Below are 22,362 nucleotides of genomic sequence, written 5' to 3' on the forward strand. Positions count from 1 at the left end.
TCTTAATGAGGGTGTTATTCCCACGGGAAATTCACCCTTAGGGTGATGTGGCAGCTGCCATTGCAGCACAGGCGCGAGGGAGCGAGTGTATCGGTGCTGCTTTGGAGAGGATGGCCACGGCTCTGCAAGAGTCAACGGAGCGTCTAAGTCCTGTCATATCTGATGGCTTTCAGACTGTGGCTGCTCGCATGCAGTCTCAGCTGGATGTACCCCCGAGACCTCAGTGTTGCTTTCGCGGCTGGGTCTACCACGGGCCACAGGGATCTTCCGGTGTGGTGCCACAGCACCGACCTGAGCTCCCTCAGATTGGTGATGGTGGTATTGTGCCACACTTGGTGAGTTATTGAACCTCCTTGGGCCAGAATACGGATGATGTGCTCCCTCCAGCTCGCAGCATTCCTGGCCCCAGACTTATCACTCCGCCAGTGCCTCCACACATGGCCTCGCCTGAGCCAAGTCAGACTGAATCCTCCCAGGAGGGTGTTGACCAGTCTCCAGCCGGCCCTTCCGGGCCCAAAGCTGCTCGAGGGCATCCTAGAAGGACATCTGTAGCTTCCACACAGGTAACACAGCAGCCTTCCCAGACCCATGAGGCAGCCAGAGGGGAGACACTGAGGCGAAATTGCAGGTTAGGCACATGTAAGATCATCATAGTAAGTCACTCGAAGTCGAGGATGACTTGCTTCCACTCCAAAACTGAGTTCTCAGATGGCTGAACAGTCCAATGCGGGACCTACAGTCTCTGTCACAGGTGGGCAGACAGTGGTCGAAGAAAAGGGTAGGTGGGGAGCCTGGGTTGCTGCACACTCCTTCCGTTGTCTGTGCTCTCGGTGACAAGATTCGAGGTGCTCAGTGCCCTCCCGAATGCTCTTCCTCCACTTTGGGTGGTCTTGGGCCAGGGATTCCCAGGTGCTGTGGGGATGTTGCACTTTATCAAGGAAGCTTTGAGGGTGTCCTTGAAGCATTTCCTCTGCTCACCTGGGGCTCGCTTGCCGTGTCGAGGCTCCGAGAAGAGCGCTTGCTTTGGGAGTCTCGTATCGGGTATGCGGACGATGTGACCCGCCCAGCGGAGCTGATCAAGCGTGCTTCGATGCTGGGGATGTTGGCCTGAGCGAGAACACTGACGTTGGTCCTTCCAATGGATTTACAGGATCTTGCGGAGGCAGTGTTGATGGTACTTCTCCAGTGCTTTGAGATGTCCGCTGGAAATAGTCCACGTCTCTGAGTCATATAGGAGGGCAGTTATCACTACTGGCCTGTAGACCAGAAGCTTGGAGCCAGATTTGAGGTCCTGGTCTTCAAAAACTCTCTTCCTCAGGTGACCGACGGCTCCGCTGGCACACTGAAGGCAGTGTTGGACCTCGTCATTGATGTCTGCCTTTGCTGACAGTAGGCTCCCGAGGTATGGAAAATGGTACATGTTGTCCAAGGCCTCACCATGGATTTTGATAACTGGGGGGCAGTGCTGTGTGGAGGGGTCAGGTTGGTGGAGGACCTTTGTTTTACAAATGTTTAGTGTAAGACCCATGCTTTCGTACGCCTCGGTGAAGGTGTTGACGATGGCTTGGAGTTTGGCCTGTGAGTGTGTGCAGACGCAAGCATTGTCTGTGTACTCTAGTTCAATGACAGAGGGTGGGATGACCTTGGACCTAGTCTAGAGGCGGTGCAGGTGGAACAGATTCCCATTTCTTACCGCTTAGAATGCTGAGCTGGGGCGACGTTTCCAGTCTGAGCCCCTGGATTGAGATTTCAGTTTTCTCTCTGTGAATCTCGGGATCTCTATTTCTCTCTCTCTCTCTCTCTAGTTTTTTTTTCCCCTTTGTAAGCGGTTTTGCCCTTGGTGGTTTCGAATCACACCCGCCCGCCCCCCCCCCCCCGGCCCCTTATAACAGTTCTAGACACCGGAATTATAGTAGTGAACAGTTATAGCCAGATCTTCCGGTCTCAACTACCACAATGCTTTTATTCAAGTTAAAGCACACACCTGCACCCAGTAAAACACACCCTGGTGGTGTAAAACAAACAAACACAGTACAACACACAACCCTGGCCCATCTGAACAGGCCCCTAACACGAAGTACCCACGACTAAAACACTCCTGCTCGGATTCAAAATTGCACCACCGAATCTGTCCAACAGAATGTGCATACGCCTATGATCCTTGCAGAAAACCTCCCCACTAAACTCCGAAGGCTTGGTTGGGACACACGACACCCCTTCACAATATGCGGTGGTTTTAATGATGTATGGGCTGGGATAAATGCTCACCAATTACCCCTCTGGCTTACTCGCTGCTTCTCCTGATGCGCGTATTTTCTGGCTCTGTACCAATCTGTGATATTCAAGTCCAGTCTCAAGGTCAGCTTCCCAGTCGAAGTAGCAAGGCTCTCTTTGCTCGTAGATAGTGGTTTCTTCTTTCCATTCCAGATGGAGTGCTCAGTCCTTGTGTGTTGAACAAAGCGAGCAAGCGCAGAAGAGGAGAGAGAGATGGCAGCCAAAAACTGCCTCTCTTATACCTGCAAAATGCTTCTGAATTCCTCGCACCAAAAATCAGTCCTTCGCCTGAGGCAGTGCAACTGAAAGAGAAAAAATGTAAAACCTTTTCGGACAGTGTCTTTGTCAACTGTCCTGTTCCTAGGGACAATGCTCCAACAAGTCTGGGTGGTCGAAAAGCTTCCTTTGTGTCTTGAGCACCGACCAATCTTCTTGATCTCTCGCTGATTACATGACAAAGGCCTCCCCTATCAACCATCTTCCTGCCATTTCAGCCATTGATCCATTCCTGCCCACCTGATGTGTATTCCTGTGGGACATGTTTCGACCTGTCTCATGTCATGCTGTCTGCCCTTCTGCAGTAACAGCCAAGTTAAAAGCAACGTCCAAAACTTAAGTCCAAAAGTTTAAATCCAAAAGTTTATAGAAACATAGAAACATAGAAAATAGGTGCAGGAGCAGGCCATTTGGCCCTTCGAGCCTGCACCACCATTCAATATGATCATGGCTGATCATGCAACTTCAGTACCCCACTCCTGCCTTCTCTCCATACCCCCTGATCCCTTTAGATGTAAGAGCCACATCTAACTCCCTTTTGAATATATCTAGAACTGGACTCAACAACTTACTGTGTTGGAAAATTCCATAAGTTCACAATTCTCTGAGTGAAAAAGTTTCTCCTCATCTCAGTCCTAGATGGCTTACCCCTTATCCTTAGACTGTGACCCCTGGTTCTGGACTTCCCCAACATCGGGAACATTCTTCCTGCATCTAACCTGTCCAATCCCATCAGAATTTTATGTGCTTCTATGAGATCCCCTCTCATTCTTCTAAATTCCAGTGAATATAAGCCTAGTCGATCCAATCTTTCTTCATATGTCAGTCCTGCCATCCTGGAAATCAGTCTGATGTACCTTCGCTGCACTCCCTCAATAGCAAGAATGTCCTTCCTCAGATTAGGAGACCAAAACTGCACACAATATTCAAGGTGTGGTCTCACCAAGGCCCTGTACAACTGCAGTAAGACCTCCCTGCTCCTATACTCAAATCCCCTAGCTATGAAAGCCAACATGCCATTTGTCTTCTTTACTGCCTGCTGTACTTGCATGCCTACCTTCAATGACTGATGTACCGTGACACCCAGGTCTCGTTGCACCTCCCCTTTTACTAATCTGTCACTATTCAGATAATAATCTGCCTTCCTGTTTTTGCCACTAAAGTGGATAACCTCACATTTATCCACATTATACTGCATCTGCCATGCATTTGCCCACACACCTAACCTATCCAAGTCCCCTTGCAGCCTCTTAGCATCCTACTCACAGCTCACACTGCCACTCAGCTTAGTGTCATCTGTAAACTTGGAGATATTACATTCAATTCCTTTGTTTGAATCATTAATATATATTGTAAATAGCTGGGGCCCCAGCACTGAACCTTGCGGTACCCCACTAGTCACTGTCTGCCATTCTGAAAAGGACCCGTTTATTCCCACTCTTTGCTTCCTGTCTGCCAACCAGTTCTCTATCCACATCAATACATTACCCCCAATACCATGTGCCTTAATTTTGCACACCAATCTCTTGTGTGGGACCTTGTCAAAAGCCTTTTGAATGTCCAAATACACCACATCCGCTGGTTTTCTCTTACCCACTCTACTATGTTTTTGCTGTCGATGTTTTCACTGAATTCTTACACTTTTTCTCTTTCTCTATTCCTAGTTCTCTATTTCTCTCTCTCCCAATCAAACTTCTCATTCTGTTTCTCATTCCCTTTCCTCACTTCTATCTCTTTCTCCTTTCTCTTTTCCTTCCTTTCTTCCCTCTCTCCCTCTCTCGCCCCCTCACCCTCTTTCCCTCACCCTCTTCAGTGTGGATGCTGTGCTGAACTCCTCCAGTCCATTGAAGAGGCTCCTGGACTTGTTGCTGAGCAATACGGAGCTGGCTCCGGGATCTTGCCCCGTCCGGAGCTCACTGACCTTCCCCAGATGATCTCTTACCGGACTTCTCTGTGAGACCTACTCACCTGCTATTATTTCGAGGACTCGGGGAGCTTCTGACCCATCCTCAGGTTTGGATCTTACCTACTTGTCTCTCTCCGTTCCCACGGCTCCCAGATCTCTGCCACTCTGCACCGGCTCTAAAAGCTGGTGGGGGCACCATCAGCTGAAAGGCTGGCTTTTTCATGCTGAAAATGGATCCGGGGGCGGTGTGGCAGCAGTGTGCACTTTTAGCGCATCACTACTGCCGCAAGCCCCACACCGCCACAAGAGTCGGCGGTGGCCCACACCTCTGCAAGACCTCCTGGGCCAAAAACTACGTCATAGCGGCCAGTTGAGCCCAGAGCGGCGGCCATTTGATTTTGACGAATGGCCGCTGCAAACAGGCAGTAACGGGTCTCATTGAGACCTTGAATTTCAGCCCTGTAGTTTCTTGGCCATAGAGACAATGAACTTCGGCTTTCCCTAGACAACTGTTTTCAAAGTGTCTAGCCCAGACATCAAAGTAATCTTCTAAATAAAGGTAACAACATCAAATGAAAGAAACCAATTAGGACAGGTGACTGTCATTAAAGTGTGGATGAAACAAGAAAGTTTTTTCTATTAGCTACACTCTGGGCCACAGGGAGAAATAAATGCCTGTCTCAGCTCCAGCGAATTAAAACCAATTTTAATCCACATTATTCTGTCCAACTAAAGTTACATAAAATGATACAATAAAGCAATTTTCTCTATTTGATGCACGGCAAAGGTCAGCTTCCATAGCAGTGGGTATAAATTGGTTTTCTCAGCTTTATATTCAGATCTATTTTCTTGGTAAGATTCATCAATGTCTTCAGGAGAGAGGCGTCAAAAATATAAATTCCAAAAGAATCTGCAAAATACATGGGGAAGAAATGGTAATGGCAATGAATTGAGAGGGATAGGTTATGGTGATGTTCTTAATGATGAATGTTCAGGTACTTCAACAGACATAGGAGACTAGACTATTCTTTTGAGGAAGGGGAGTAAGGCTTTTATCTATGACAGCAGATTAAAGCATTGTGGTTCGACATAATCTTGCTGCTTCATTACAGATGATCATGTCACTCCAGACCAGTCCTGAACAATGTTTACCTGCATGAGAGGACATAATCAAACAGCGACTGAGATCACCTGGTAGTGCATATGAACTGTAAGCAATATATTGTAATTCACTGATAGCTGATATTCTGCTCTCTAAAGTTCAAAGGATTCTGCCTAATTAGATTTTCTCTTGCTTTGAACTGCAAGCTCAAACGAAAAGCTAAAAAATTGAATGTACTGTGTGAATGTATATCTTAATAGAGGCAGGGCTTTCAAATTAAATTTTAATTCATAATCTTCCGAGAATGATGATTTACAACTTTACTCCAGTGCGCAGTCAGTGAAACCAACAGAAGATTGGGCTTAAATCAGTGGCTCTGTGGAAGCATTTCATTGCATAGGAAGTGAGTGATGGATAATTGTAGGCTGAGGGTTAGCAGAAGAGAAGTATCCTTATTGTTTTGATATTTTGATATTTGATATTTGATATTTCAAGAAAGTCCGACTGCGGTAACTACGGAAGAATCTCCCTGCTGTCGGCCACAGGGACAGTCATCGCAAAAATTCTCCTCAGTTGTCTTCTCCCTGTGACTGAAGAGCTCCTCCCAGAGTTGCAATGCAGATTCCGTCCACTAAGGGGTACAATGGACATGATCTTCACCGTGCGACTACTACAAGAGAAATGCAGGGAACAGCACTAACCCTTGTACATGGCCGTCTTTGACCTCACAAAGGCCTTTGACACGGTCAACCGTGAGGGATTATGGAATGTCCTTCTCCGTTTCGGCTGCCCTCAAAAGTTTGTCACCATCCTCCGTCTGCTCCACGATGACATGCAAGCCGTGATCCTGATCAACGTATTCACCACAGACCTAATCCACGTCTGGACTGGGGTCAAGAAAGGCTGCACCATCGTACCAATGCTCTCCTCGATCTTCCTTGCTGCAATGCTTCATTTCACCCTCAGCAAGCTCTCCGCTGGAGTGGAGCTAAACTATAGAACAAATGGGAATGTGTTCAACCTCCGCCACCTCCAGGCTTGATCCAAGGTTGTCCCATCCACTGCCATTGAACTACAGTATGCAGACGGTGCTTGCGTCTGTGCACACTCGGAGGCCGAACTCCAGCCATCGTCAACACCTTCATTGAGGCATAGGAGAGCATGGCCTTTCACTAAAAATCTGTAAGACAAAGATCCTTTACCAATTTGACCCCACCACTGAGCACTGCCCCCCCAGTTACCAAAATCGGCGACAAGGCCTTGGACAACGTGGACCATTTGCCATACCTCAGGATTCTACTGTCAGCAAGGACAGACATCGACAACGAGGTCCAACACCGCCTTCAGTGTACAGTGCAGTCTTCGGTCGCCTGAGGAAGAGAGTGTTTGAAGACCAGGACCTCAACTCTGGCACCAAGCTTATGGTCTACAGGGCAGTAGTGATACCCGCCATCCTAAATGGCTCAGAGACGTGGATTATATACAGCAGACACCTCAAAATGCTGGAAAAGAAGCACCGGCGCTGCCTCCGCAAGATCCTGCAAATCTATTGGCAGGATAGATGCACCAACATCAGTGTTCTCGCTCAGGCCAACATCATCAGCATCGAAGCACTGAGCACATTTGACCGGCTCCGCTGGACAGGACACATCGTCCGCATGCCCGCCACGAGACTCCCAAAGCAAGCACTCTACCCAGAGCTTCGACATGACAAGCAAGCCCCAGGTGGGCAGAGGAAACACTTCAAGGACACCCTCAAAGACTCCTTGATAAAGTGCAACATCCTCACCGACACCTGGGAATCCCTGGCCCATGACCGCCCAAAGTGGAGGAAGAGCATCCGGAAGGGCGTTGAGCACCTTGAGTCTCATCGCCGAGAGCAAGCGGAAACCAAGTGTTTACAGCGGAAGGAGCATGTTTCACCCAGTCTCCCCACCCACCCTTTCCTTCAACCACTGTCTGCCCCACCTGTGACAGAGACTGCAGGTCCCGCATTGGACTCTTCAGTCACCTGAGAACTCCGTTTTAGAGTGGAAGCAAGTCATTCTCGAATCCGAGGGACTGCCTATGATGATGATGATGATTTCAAGAATAATAACGTTTATAATTAGTGTAAATGTACTATTTGGACTGAAATCAGTTCAATTACATGTTTAATGTAAAATAAATTGGTTTACTGTTTCTAGATGGCGCCACACTTTGAAAGTGTCTAGTCTTTTGTCGACGACAGGTGAGAAGTACATACGCTGAGATGCAGTGGCAAAGGTTCTCTGTTCAATTTCTTGGTCTTGCTACATTTACCTAGATATTAAAGAAAGATAAACTTGCACTTGTATAGTGCCTTTCATGACCTCAGGATGTCCTAAAGCGCTTTACAGCCAATTAAGTACTTTTGAAGTGTCGTCACTGTTGTAATGTAGGAAACGCGACAGCCAATTTGTGCGCAGCAAGCTCCCACAAACAGCAATATGATAATGACCAGGTAATCTGTTTTTTTAGTAATGTTGATTGAAGGATATATATTGGCCAGGACAATAGGGATAACTACCCTGCTCTTCTTCGATATAGACCCACGGAATCTTTTACATCCAGGTAAAAGAGCACATGGGGCCTTGATTAACGTCTCATCCGAAAGACAGCACCCCTGATTACCTTGGAATGTCAGCCTAGTTTTTGTGCTCAAGTCTCTAGAGTGAGACTTGAACCCACAAACTGCTGACTTAGAGTGCTACCAACTGAGCCACGGTTTACACTTATTGGGAAGGTAAAGGTATAATCCTAATCATAGGGCACGTGAGATCTGCTTGCTGAAGTGGTCAGTGGTACTGAAATATCTGGCATTAAAAATATCAAGAAAGAGTACAGGAAACATAGAAACATAGAAACATAGAAAATAGGTGCAGGAGTAGGCCATTCGGCCTTCGAGCCTGCACCAGCATTCAATAAGATCATGGCTGATCATTCCCTCAGTACCCCTTTCCTGCTTTCTCTCCATATCCCTTGATCCCCTTAGCCGTAAAGGCCATATCTAAATCCCTTTTGAATATATCCAATGAACTGGCATCAACAACTCTCTGCGGCAGGGAATTCTACAGATAACAACTCTCTGAATGAAGAAGTTTCTCCTCATCTCAGTCCTAAATGGCCTACCCCTTATCCTAAAACTATGTCCCCTGGTTCTGGACTTCCCCAACATCAGGAACATTCATCCCGCATCTAACCTGTCCAGTCCCATCAGAATCTTATACGTTTCTATGAGATCCCCTCTCATCCTTCTAAACTCCAGTGAATCAAGGCCCAGTTGATCCAGTCTCTCCTCATATGATAGTCCAGCCATCCCTGGAATCAGTCTGGTGAACCTTCGCTGCACTCCCTCAATAGCAAGAACGTCCTTCCTCAGATTAGGAGAACAAAACTGAACACAATATTCCAGGTGAGTCCTCCCCAAGGCCCTGTACAACTGCAGTAAGACCTCCCTGCTCCTATACTCAAATCCCCTAGCTATGAAGGCCAACATACCATTTGCCTTCTTCACCGCCTGCTGTACCTGCATGCCCACTTTCAGTGACTGATGAACCATGACACCCAGGTCTCGTTGCACCTCCCCTTTTCCTAATCTGCTGCCATCCAGATAATATTCTGCCTTTGTGTTTTTGCTCCTAAAATGGATAATCTCACATTTATCCACATTATACTGCATCTGCCATGCATTTGCCACTCACGTAACCTGTCCAAGTCACCCTGCAGCCTCTTAGCATCCTCCTCACAGCTCACACCGCCACCCAGTTTAGTGTCATCCGCAAACTTGGAGATATTACACTCAATTCCTTCATCTAAATCGTTAATCGCTCTGAGCCCTTCGGCACTCCACTAGTCACTGCCTGCCATTCTGAAAAGGACCCATTTATCTCGACTCTCTGCTTCCTGTCTGCCAACCAGTTCTCTATCCATGTCAGTACATTACCCCTAATACCATGCGCTTTGATTTTGCATACCAATCTCTTGTGCGGGACCATGTCAAAAGCCTTTGAAAGTCCAAATACACCACATCCACTGGTTGTCCCTTGTCCACTCTGCAAGTTATATCCTCAAAAAATTCCAGAAGAATCGTCAAGCATGATTTCCCTTTCATAAATCCATGCTGACTTGGTCTGATCCTGTCACTGCTTTCCAAATGCGCTGCTATTTCATCCGTAATGATTGATTCCAACATTTTCCCCACTACTGATGTCAGGCTAACCGGTCTATAGTTACCCGTTTTCTCTCTCCCTCCTTTTTTAAAAAGTGGTGTTATATTAGCTACCCTCCAATCCATAGGAACTGATCCAGAGTCAATAGACTGTTGGAAAATGATCACCAATGCATCCACTAGGGCCAGTTCCTTGAGCACTCTGGGATGCAGACTCTCAGGCCCCGGGGATTTATCAGCCTTCAATTCCATCAATTTCCCTAACACAATTTCCCCCCTAATCCTTCAGTATCTCCTTCTCACTAGACCTACTGTCCCCTAGTACAATCGGAAGGTTATTTGTGTCTTCCTTTGTGAAGACAGAACCGAACTATTTGTTCAATTGGTCTGCCATTTCTTTATTCCCCATTATAAATTCACCTGAATCTGACTGCAAGGGACCTACGTTTGTCTTCACTAATCTTTTTCTCCACATATTTATAGAAGCTTTTGCAGTCAGTTTTTATGTTCCCTGCTTCCTCTCGTACTCTATTTTCCTCCTCTTAATTAAACCCTTAGTCTTCCTCTGTTGAATTCTAAATTTCTCCCAGTCCTCAGGTTTGTTGCTTTTTCTAGCCAAATTATATGCCTCTTCCTTGGCTTTAACACTATCCTTACTTTCCCTTGTTAGCCATGGTTGAGCCACCTTCCTCGTTTTATTTTTACTCCAGACAGGGATTTACAATTGCTGAAGTTCATCCATGTGATCTTTAAATGTTTGCCATTGCTTATCCACCGTCAACCCTTTAAGTATCCTTTGCCAGTCTAATCTAGCCAATTCACTCCTCATACCATCGAAGTTACCTTTCATAAGTAAGGGTCATCAGAATTAGGAACAGGAGTAGGCCATCTAGCCCCTTGAGCCTGCTCCGCCACTCAACAAGATCATGGCTGATCTGGCCGTGGACTCAGCTCCACTTACCCACCCGCTCCCCATAACGCTTAATTCCCTTATTGGTTAAAAATCTATCTATCTGTGATTTGAATACATTCAATGAGCTAGCCTCAACTGCTTCCTTGGGCAGTTTTTTTCCTTAGGAAGGATAGACAGAAAGGAAAAGGAGGTGTGGTGGCTTTGCTGGTTAAAGAGGAAATTAATGCAATACTAAGGAGGGACATTAGCCTGGATACAGTGGAATCGGTATGGTTGGAGCTGCGGAATTCCAAAGGGCAGAAAATGCTAGTGGGAGTTGTGTACAGACCTCCAAACATAGTAGTGAGGTTGGAGACAGCATCAAACAAACTTCCTTAAGTTCAGGACCCTAGTTTCCAAATTAACTGTGTCACTCTCCATCTTAATAAAGAATTCTACCATATTATGGTCACTCTTCCCCAAGGGGCCTTGCACAACAAGATTGCTAATTAGTCCCTTCTCATTTCACATCATCCAGTCTAGGATGGCCAGCTCTCTAGTTGGTTCCTCGACATATTGGTCGAGAAAACCATCCCGAATACACTCCAGGAAATCCTCCTCCACCGCATTGCTACCAGTTTCGATCGCCCAATCAATATGTAGATTAAAGTCGCCCATGATAACTGCTGTACCTTTATTGTACACATCCCTTATTTCTTGTTTGATGCTGTCCCCAACCTCACTACTATGTTTGGTGGTCTGTACACAACTCCCACTAGCATTTTCTGCCCTGTGGAATTCCGCAGCTCCACTCATACCGATTCCACTTTGTCCAGGCTAATGTCCCTCCTTACTATTGCATTAATTTCCTCTTTAACCAGCAACGCCACCCCATCTCCTTTTCCTTTCTGTCTATCCTTCCTAAATGCTGAATACCCTTGAATGTTGAGTTCCCAGCCTTGGTCACCCTGGAGCCATGTCTCCGTGATGCCAATGACATCATACACATTAACTGCTATCTGCGCAGTTAATTCGTCCACCTTATTCCGAATACTCCTCGCATTGAGGCACAGAGCCTTAACATAAGAACATAAAAATTAGGAACAGGAGTAGGCCATCTAGCCCCTCGAGCCTGCTCCGCCATTCAACAAGATCATGACTGATCTGGCCGTGGACTCAGCTCCACTTACCCGCCCGCTCCCCGTAACCCTTAATTCCCTTATTGGTTAAAAATCTATCTATCTGTGATTTGAATACATTCAATTAACTGGCCTCAACTGCTTCCTTGGGCAGAGAATTCTACAGATTCACAACCCTCTGGGAGAAGAAATTCCTTCTCAACTCGGTTTTAAATTGGCTCCCCCATATTTTGAGGCTGTGCCCCCTAGTTCTAGTCTCCCCGACCAGTGGAAACAACCTCTCTGCCTCTATCTTGTCTATCCCTTCAGGCTTGTCTTTCTAACACACGTTGCCCCTTTAAAAATTTGGTGTAATATGGCCCTTTTTGTTTTTTGCCTTGGGTTTCTCTGCCCTCCACTTTTACTATTTTCCTTTCTATCTTTTGCTTCTGACTCCATTCTATTTCCCTCTGTCTCCCTGCATAGGTTCCCATCCTCCTGCCATAGTAGTTTAACTCCTCCCCAACATCACTAGCAAACACTCCCCGATAGGACATTGGTTACGGCCTTGCCCAGGTGCAGACCGTCCGGTTTGTACTGGTCCCACCTCCCCCAGAACCGGTTCCAATGCCCCGGAAATTTGAATCCCTCCCTTCTGCACCACTGCTCAAGCCACGTATTCATCTGAGCTATCCTGCGATTCCTACTCTGACTAGCATGTGTCACTGGTAGCAATCCTGAGATTACTACCTTTGAGGTCCTACTTTTTAATTTAACTCCTAGCTCCTTAAATTCATCTCGTAGGACCTCATACCGTTTTTTACTTATATCGTTGGTACCTATATGTACCACGACAACTGGCTGTTCACCCTCCCTTTTCAGAATGTCATGCACCCGCTCCGAGACATCCTTGACCCTTGCACCAGGGAGGCAACATACTATCCTGGAGTCTAGGTTGTGGCTGCAGAAACGCCTATCTATTCCCCTTACAATCGAATCCCCTATCACTATCTCTCTCCCACTCTTTTTCCTGCCCTCCTGTGCAGGAGAGCCAGCCATGGTGCCGTGCACTTGGCTGCTGCTGCTCTCCCCTGATGTGTCATCCCCCTCAACAGTACTCAAAGCGGTGTATCTGTTTTGCAGGGGGATGACTGCAGGGGGCCCCTGCACTACCTTCCTTGCACTGCTCTTCCTGTTGGTCTTCCATTCCCTATCTGGCTGTCTACCCTTTACCTGCGGTAAGACCAACTCACTAAACGTGCTACTCACGTCATTCTCAGCATCGTACATGCTCCAGAGTGAATCCACCCGCAGCTCCAGTTCCACAATGCGGTCCGTCAGCAGCTGAAGGTGGATACACTTCCCGCACACGTAGTAGTCAGGCACACCGGAAGTGTCCCTGACTTCCCACATAGTACAGGAGGAGCATAACACGTATCCGAGCTCTCCTGCCATGACTTAACTCTTAGGTTAACTTAAATTGGCAACAACAATGCTAAATGTTACTTACTGATATAGAAAAGAAAACGAAAAACTACTCGCCAATCACCAGCCAATCACTTACCCCCTTGGCTGTGACGTCACCTTTCAATTTCTTTTTGCTTCTATTTTGCCTTCTCTCCCTGCTGCAGCTGCACAAGCCACACCTCCACGAACTCCCGAGCCTCAGCGACGCATTGGACCTTTTATCGACCGCTCCTCCATACACCTCCCGAGCCTCCACAATCTCCTTTCGAACTCCACGAACAAGAAGACTGATCCCAAGTGTGAAGAGGGTGAACTATGTGTTAGAAAGCTTTGCAGTCAGAAAGAAAGTTGCCAAAAGCACCCTTATGTTAAATATTCAGTTGAATTAGAGGGGAAAATCTACAGGTTGTTCAGAGATATATAATAGGGCAATAGTATTGAGTGGCATTACTATCCCAAAGTAAATTAGAATAAAGGTAATGCATGTGGTCAAAGTGAGGAATGCCTTTAAGAGTGCATCCAAGACTGCTTCCTAGATCAGCATTTTTCTTGTCTAACAAGGAAAGAAACATTGTTTGATTTAGTTCTGGGAAAATCCATAATCTTATTGAATAGTGGAGCCAGCTCAAAGGGCCAAATGGCCTACTTCTGCTCCAATTTATGTTGTTCTTGTGAATTAAGTGGGACAGACAACGAATGTAAGACTAGGCAACATTTGGAGAATAGCAACCACAACATAGTTAGGTTCAAGTAAATCTAGAAAAGGACAATGAAAAATAAAAGATACAGGTACTTGATTGGGGAAAAAAAAGTTTAATGAGGTAAGAAGGGAACTGGTCCCAATTAATCGGGTAGAAACATTGGCAAGCAGTGGAAATCTTTGAGCTGGCTAGAGTACAAAATAAATATATTCCAATAAGCCAAAAACAAGGTACAGCAAAGCATAAAGCTAGGCTGTTCAGGTCCCAGTTAAAATGCCATTGGCATCCTATTGATATTAAATGACCCCAATTCAGCATTAATGCCCGAGGCTCCCACCTAGGTCCGGCGGGCACCTCACCCGCTGCAGAAATCAGTGGTGTTAAAATTGGGAGACCGGCAGGAACAGAGCGGGAAATGGAGCTGCTCCATTTTAACTGCTACCCACTCCATTACCGTCGAGTGAGTAGAGTTAAAATTCCCCCCTCCTGGGTTTTTCAACTTGGAAAGGAAGCATTCGTCAAGTGATCTTATAAGATAAGAACATAATAAATAGGAGCAGGAGTAGGTCATTCGCCCCTGCAAGCCTGCTCCGCCATTCAATAAGATTATGGCTGATCTTCTACCTCAACTCCACATTCCTGCACTATCGCCATGGGCTAGAACCTCCACTTTTTTGCATGCTTAATGCCCACTTAAGGCCCATTTTACAGCTGAACTGACTTATAATGCCTATATATTGCCCATTTTGGTAAAAAATGGAAACTGACGAGCTTTTTTTAGGAGACTTATTGGCGAGCGTTATTTTCCCAATGGGCTTTTCCCAACGGGAAAAAATATTACCGCCCGGCCACTTTTTTGGGGCGGAATCAGCAGAATGGGTGAAATCAATGCCCATAATATCGCCCAACATTACTTTCTGCACAGAATTAATGTCGAGATTCAATATGAATGCCCGGCCACTGTTTTTTGTTGTGAAGAGCATATTTACCCAAACTAGCGGCCATGGAGATCGGCCATCATCAATTTCACCACCTCGCACACATATCGCCCACAATATCGCTTGCCCAAAAAACCACCACAAAAGGTGGAACTAACCAGAACGAACGCCTGTGGTGTGGCTGGCATTTGTTAAATCCCACTCTAACATGAGGAGCTGATATCAGAAAAATTTGCCTGAATGAGCGCTAACGCTGACACACTGCTGTGTGTGTGCAGCTCAGACATCAATGGCGCCCATCAGCTTGGTGCCAGTTAAAGTTTACGTTGATTGATGTTAAGTTGTATTTAACCCTTTCATGGTAAGGAATCACCAGTGTATAACGGTACAGCTATCTGAGTTATCTGCGCAACAAGGTTTTGTTCAATAACAAAAGTTTAATACCAACATTGGTCTGAAATCATAAGTATCACAGCCAATAACACCCAACTCCCGCCCACACCCCACTTTTCCACCATTGACATAAATCACATGTTCAACATGTCCACCAACACGGAATACAAAGGCAAAGCAGGAGCATGGTCCCCAGCCCCCATACATTGCAACAAATTGCATACACCCAGATGGAGATATTACACAGCCATCACCTGTGCACATGCACCTCACTTTCCTTCCCCCCCTCCTTCTTCTCCCCACCTCTACCCCTTCCGCTCCTCGCTCCATGGTGCCTGGCCGAGGAGCTCCTCAGGCAGTGCCTCATTAAGGGGGATGAAGGCAGATGCGGTCGTTGCACGGGTACGGGAGCGGGGGGTGCCGAGGGGGTAACATTCTCGAATGCAGAAGTAGGATCTTGGTCCTTGCTCTCATCTATCGCATCCAGGGACTCCACCATGCATGGAATGTACTCTGTCATGGTGGTCAGGTGTTGGGATATGCCCCCCAATGCTTCGATTGGCTGGTCACCAATGTCTACAGTTCTCCTGGACAACTGTACCATTTTCTGCCATCATGTGGTGCTTGTAGAACAGACCTGCCACGTCCATGAGGCCTCTGCGGGGTCGGCGCCGTCCTGGGGACAAATAGGGTGCCCTGTGGAGAGTTGCTTGGGGCCGATACCGCCAGAGTGGAGGTGGGAATGACCGGAGGACCACTGGATGGCCTTGGGGTGGAATGGCTTCTGGAGCATAGCGATGCAGGTTCTTCGAAGTCCGCGCTCTCATCCATCGAGAACAGACCCAGCGGATTGATGGGCGACAATCAGAGCTCCTCAGCACCAGATGTAGTAGGATCATCTGCCGACTCCTGTCTCGCGCCCCCACCTTCTGGCCTCTGTGGCCTTGCCTGGGGCTGCGCTGCTGGATGAGCTGCAGGACACAAATGAGGTTATTAGAGGAGAAGGGGGTGCTAGGGTGACAAGGTGAGTCCAGCGCTACACACAGCATATACACGACAAAAGCACCACTGCTCTCAAAATCATCGCAAACATCACATTTCATGGCCATCAACACATTGTGCATTACAATGATTTTCATTAGGCCATCATTACTTCTATGACACTTTTAGAAATCATCTATCATATATGATTGTTCGGATATGAGTTGGTGTGGCATCTATTGACTTTACATGACGCAATGGTGTAAACTTTACTCACATGGCATCACTTCAGGGTCTGCAAATGCGTCCGTGGCTGTCCGGGAGTGCTTTCCCACGAGTGCAAGCACTTGCTTCTCCATCTCTGTGATGTCACTGGGGACTGGTGGCCCCCCACCCGTTCGCCTCTGCACGGACCTCATCGTCGATAGTATCTTCTGTAAAAGGTGACAGGGCAACATGGCATGAGATCATTGCGTGATATCATTGCTAGGTACTGTCACAGAAATTGATACAATACATAACCGACAGATGTAATCATGATTATTACTATTATTATCATTCTTTACCTAAAGACGTACACCGTGACCGCAGGCTTTGAGTAAAACATTCCCTGTAAAAGTGCAAGACCTCACATCTGCTGATAGTCACTCATGACTGTTACAAATCAAATTATATAAATACATAAGTACATGTAAATCAATATAATACTTACTCTTGCGGATCCCACAAGATCGTTCCATTGTTTGCGGCATTGGTTGCCCTCACGCGCCTCTTTGGTCACAGACGAAACCACCTCTGCTATCTCGGTCCATATCCTCTGGTAGGTCTTTGGGGTAGGCTTCCCACGCCCTCCCTGTGTCAAATCACCCCAACGTAATTCGACCTCCTGCAGGAGGGAGGCATTTGCCTCATCCGAGATCCTCCTGCTCTTTTGCGGCCTTAAATGTGCTCCTTATCCCACCTGATTGCTCTCTCCAGCATCAGTCTCCACAGCGTGCTATGAGGCCTCCTCCTCTCCCTCCATTAGAGGGCAAATTCGTTCAAATATGTGGCTGGTAACAGCTAATTTTTGTTTGCCTACTTGCTGTGAAGCTCTAAAGCCTCTCAAAGCAGCCACACCACACCCAGCCACGCCTTCAGCCCCTCTGGGCTCCCTCGCTCTCTGTCTCCTCTTCTGTACATGTCATGGTGACGCTTGACCTCCAGAATCGTGGGCATTGCCATGCCGTTGCTAAGGACGGTCACACTTTACGGCAGAAGGTCAAAAATTTTTTACGCTACTGCCCATTTGATATCGCTCGTGGTAACGCCCATTTTCAAAAATGTAAATGAGGTGTTTTGAGAATGGGCGAGAAGCTGGTGATCTGAAAACCCTTTTTTATCGCTCGCGCTGGAAATAATGGCCATTTTTGAGCGATAAGCACAAAAATGGAGGTTCTAGCCCCATATCCCTTGATTCCCTTAATATCCAAAAATCTATCGATCCCTCTCTTGAATATACTTAACAACTGAGTATCCGCAGCCCTCTGGCGTAGAGAATTCCAAAGATTCACAACCCTTTGAGTTCACCTCCCAAATGGCCGACACCTTATTCTGAAACTGTGACCCCTGGTTCTAGGAACCCCAGCTACGGGTAACATCCTCCCTGCATCTACTCTGTCAAGCCCTGTAAGAATTGTGCATGTTTTAATGAAATCACCACTCATTCTTCTAAATTGTAGGGAATATAGGCCTCGTCTACTCAATCTCTCCTCATAGGATAATCCCTCCCATCGCAGGAATCAGTCTGGTGACTTTTCGTTGCACTCCCTCTATGGCAAGTATATCCTTTCTTAGTTAAGGAGACCAAAACTGTACACAATACTCCAGGTCAATGTTCCGTTTAAGCTGCACGACTGCACAGCGTGGCCATATAGTGCTCTGCAGCTGCTATGCTGCTGGCTCACCAGCTTTTAAATAGGAAAAACTGCGCATGCGCGCTATTTTGAATGGGCTGCGCAGCCCCATAACAGGGCCGCGCACCCCCAAAAAATGAAAGGGACCATTGCTCCAGGTGTTGTGGGCATGCAGCTTGTGATTTTCCATCCTAAAGTTGTTATGCACTGTTAACTCTGTCAGCCTGCTCTGGATAGTTATGTTTCTCTGCCAATATATCTCTATTACCTTCATTAAAGGATCTATGTTCTTACTTATAAGTTACTCCTCAAACTAATAGGATTCACAGCATTACATATTTACAGATTTATTAAGCAGGGGTCACAAATTTAAGTTGTATAAGGCTCGATCTAGCTTTGATGTCAGGAGTTGGTTCTTTTATCAGAGGCTAGTGGACCTCTGGAACAGGCTGCTCTCTCATGCGGTGGATGCTGATTCGCTGAAATCCTTCAAATGAGAGGTGGACCTGTTTCTGGCTGGGGTGGAGATCACCTCTTACAGAACGCAGTAACTGCAGGGAATTCAGAGCCAGAATGATCTCCTGGACTAGTTTGGTCGTCTAGGTGGGTCGGAGAGGGATTTCCCAGATTTTTTTTCCCCCCAGTTGGCCTGGGTTTTTTAGCTGCTTTTTACCTCTCCCAGGAGATGACATGGTTTCGGGTGGGGTGGAGTGTATATATTGTGACACACAAGGTATCGCAATTGTGTGGGACAGCAGCAGATGAGCTGAGGCAGGGGTTTAGTAGGGTGATGTTATTGAGGTGGCAGTAAGCAGTCTTGGTGATTGCATGGATATATGATCGGAAGCTCATCTCAGGGTCAAATATGACACCAAAGTTGTGAATGGTCTGGTTCAGCCTCAAACAGTTGCCAGGACGAGGGATGGAGTCGGTGGCTAGGGAGTAGAGTTTGTGGCAGAGAATGGCTTCAATCTTCCCAATATTTAGCTGCTCATTGAGAATGGAATGTCTGACAAGTAATCTTACAATTTAGAGACAGTGGTGGGGGTCACAAGAGATGATGGCGGTGGTGATGTAGAGCTGGGTGTCGTCAGCATATATGTGGAACCAGACATTGTGTTTTCGGATGATGTCGCCCAGGGGCAGCATGTAGATGAGAAATAGGAGGGGACCAAGGATAGATCCTTGAGGGACTCAAGAGTAATGCTCCCTCTTATTGGGTGTGAGGCCCCTTTAAAGGGCTGTGTCAGCCCATTCACAGTTTCACGCATGCGTGAAACTTTACATTGATAAAGCCGTCCTAGGCTGTATGGGATCGGCAGAGAGCTGCGCAGCCACGCAGCTTATAGGGAACGTTGCTCCAGAGGTAACAGTGCGGGAGTGGGAAGAGAAGCCATTGTAGGTGATTCTCTGGCTATGACTGGATAGATAAGAATGGAACCAGGCGAGTGCTTTCCCACACAGTTGGATGACGGAGGAGTCACAGTCACATAGGATGTCATTTGTAACTTTGATAAGAGTATCAAGGCAGGGGTCGAAACCAAATTGGACGAATTTAAACATCAGAAAAGATGAGCACGGATTTGGGAGGTAACAGCATGTTCAAGGACTCTGGAGAGGAAAGGAAGGTTGGAGATGGGGCAGTAGTTACAAGGACAGATGGGTCAAGAGTAGCTTTTTGAGGAGGGGGTGATGATGGCAGATTTGAAAGGCATGGGGACAATACCTGAGGAGAGAGAACCATTAACAATATTAGTTAATATGGAGGCAGGAAAAGAAGTTAGGTGGTTATGAATTTGGTGGGAATAGGGCCGAGGGAGCAGGAGGTGGGTCTCATGAACAAGATGAGATCAGAGAGGGCATGAGGGGAGATTGGAGAGAAACTAGAGCAAGATACAAGTTCAGGTCTAGGGCAGGGAGGAATCTTAGTGGAGGTTTGGCCCAGTGCGGTCGGAGAAGGGAAGGGAGGGTAGTGGTAGAGGCAGCTGAATGGATGGTCTCAATCTTAGTGACAAATAAGTCCATCAGTTCTTTGTACATGTTGGAGGTGAGGGTGGGAGGCAGGGGAGAGGGGTTTAAGAAGATGGTTTGTAGTGGAGAAGAGAAGCCAGGGTTATCTTTACATTCCAGGATGATCTTGAAATCGTGAGCAGTTTTGAAAGAATGAACAGGACCTGAGAGATTAAGGGAATATATGAGGGCAGTGAAATCAGGAGAGAGGGTATGATGAGTTGAAATCGAGATTGAAATCACTGCGGATGAGAGGTCGCTTGGTGCAGAGGCTGAAGCAGGAAAGCAGTGAAGGTATTTCAGCAAGAAACTTGGTTTGGTACCTGGGTGGGCAGTAGAGAACGAGGATTTTAAATGCGAGGCTCGAGGGGTGGAACAAGGAGAGATGCTCAAAGGAAGAGAAGGTGCCAGAGGAGTCGGGGGACAAACCAAGGTGTGATTTGCTGATGAGAGTCATACTACCACCTCGGCGGTTTGGGCGAGGCAAGTAGTGAAAGGTAGAGCCAGGTGAAGAATCTTCATTAAGAGGAAGGTGTCATCACCTATCAGCCAGGTTTCCGTCAAGGCAACGATGTTGATGCAGTCATCCACAATAAGCGCATGGATGACATGGGCCTTGTGCAAAGTGCACATTCTGGAGGGAGATGCGGAGATGGGTGCTGATAGTCGATGTGCTGGCAGAGTCCACTACGTCAGCATTAGGAGGTTAAATGGAAAGGATATTGAAAAGATTAGCACCCGGCAGGTGAGCTGGGTGGGAAGGTGGATGAGAGAGTAGGATGGGGCATTTGGGATTACTGCTTGTAAGGAGGCAGAGGCGAGTACCTCGATGGGCCCTTCGGAGGATGCCAGGAGAGGCACAGACTGAAGCTGTAGGCTTATCTAAGAGGGCATCAAGCCTGAGATGGTGGCAGGAAAGTAGGAAGGACACGGAGCACTGAAGAGTTGGGTAGTGATTTGGGAGGGGAGACTACCCGAAAGGGGAGCAAGGAAAGGAGGTATGATGACAGGAGAGAGGGGCCTAGGAGGGGTAAAGAGAACAGGGAAAAAAAGGGGAAAGACAAGTGATGGGCTCGGGTTCAGAGCAGCAGCCAAAACACATACGCGAATGGACAGAGATAAACCCAAGTTAAATTGGCATGGTTACACAGCAAGAGTAGCTAGATATAACCTGATAATAAACAAGGAAGAGCGAGGAGACAATAGGCGGGAGTCGAGAATTAAAGTCAGAGGTCCCGTGGTGGGATAAAGTTGACATAGGTAGTGTGGAGTCAGCTTGGAGCATTGATGAACTGATGTTTAGGTTTGGATGGGCAGTGGGCCTAGGTAACTTTAAACTAGCAGTTAACTTGTAGTTAGGGTTTAACTGCACCCACTATTAGAGCCAAGAGAATTTAAACAGTGGGAGAGTGGAGATTGGGGGAGAAAGTGCAAAGGATGACAACAGATGGCCAAGGATAGAGTTGCACAGCAAAAGAGCTCCCTAGGGAGCTGCCAGCCCAGGAGCCATCTTGAATTTATGCTTATTAATCAACAGCAGTTCCATTTGATTAACCCTTCACTAACACCCTTTGAATTGTTTACAGGTTTCTTTCTCTATTTCTTTGGCACTAGTCTGTAATGGAAATCAATATTATTACAGTGTGCTTATTGCAGTGAAATTTGATTTTACTGGTTATTGCTTGTGGTGATCATTCAGTTGCACGGATCAAATACCTCTTTCCAAATCCATTTCCCATTAGTACCCGTGCATTTTCCCTTGGTTATAATGTTCGGTTGTAAGGATCAGATGAGAAATGATTTTCTTTGGTGTTTCACAGGCAGGAAAGATTTTAACAGCTCGTTGTCATGTCAGTTAGAGCTGAATTGACCTGCCTTGGTGATGGAATCAACCTTATTGATTTATATGGGGTGTCTTTTTTAGCATTCTGTCTGAAACACACATAGATGACAGTGCTGCATTGGAGGTTGCTAGGCACATTAACCTAATTTTGCAGTCTACACGATTGTTACTCCTTGGGGAGCAATCGCACAATCTGGTTGGTAACTGGATTTACAGCTTACAATGACTAAATACTTGATGAAAAGAGAACAGTGAAATCAGAGCAAAAAACCGGAACGACCAAACACTTGAAGAGAAAACACTTGCTATGCCAACACAACAAGAAATGGAGATGGTCCTTACAGCTCTGCGCGTTATCTTAGAAATAGGAATGAGCT

The sequence above is a fragment of the Pristiophorus japonicus genome, chromosome 1 (assembly GCF_044704955.1).
Source record: "Pristiophorus japonicus isolate sPriJap1 chromosome 1, sPriJap1.hap1, whole genome shotgun sequence".
NCBI lineage: Eukaryota > Metazoa > Chordata > Chondrichthyes > Pristiophoridae > Pristiophorus > Pristiophorus japonicus.